At 30.4% G+C, this 339-nt stretch overlaps 1 protein-coding gene across 1 annotated transcript in view; it reads right to left on the minus strand.

Moving 5' to 3' along the window:
• Window positions 1-339, minus strand: part of LOC119591531 (integrin beta-4-like) — a 5085-nt gene that overhangs the window by 3443 nt on the left and 1303 nt on the right. The window lies entirely within an intron of this gene.

The raw sequence follows: 339 nt of genomic DNA on the forward strand, positions 1-339 counted from the left end.
CATATACAAAACGTAAATTTTTAAATAATATTGGAGTCCTTCTTATACTGTGTAAGTTAGGCTTAAGTTATTATTGTTATTATATTTTGCCACAGTACTCTAATATTACAGAAATCTCGAAAAAGAAGAGACACAAGCAATTTTGTGACTTCTGAGATGAAATGTATCGCACAAGAAGTACTAGAATGCTAATGCAATTTCGTGCAAAAAAAGCGAAATAGCAACCATATTGCAAACAACGTAAACCCACCACGTACAAGGAGAGGAAATTAAAATGAAGAAGCCCATCATCGATATATCATTATACAAAAATATACATATTCAACCATATTATGAAAT

This window comes from Penaeus monodon, chromosome 28, assembly GCF_015228065.2.
Source record: "Penaeus monodon isolate SGIC_2016 chromosome 28, NSTDA_Pmon_1, whole genome shotgun sequence".
In the NCBI taxonomy this organism is placed as follows: Eukaryota; Metazoa; Arthropoda; class Malacostraca; order Decapoda; family Penaeidae; genus Penaeus; species Penaeus monodon.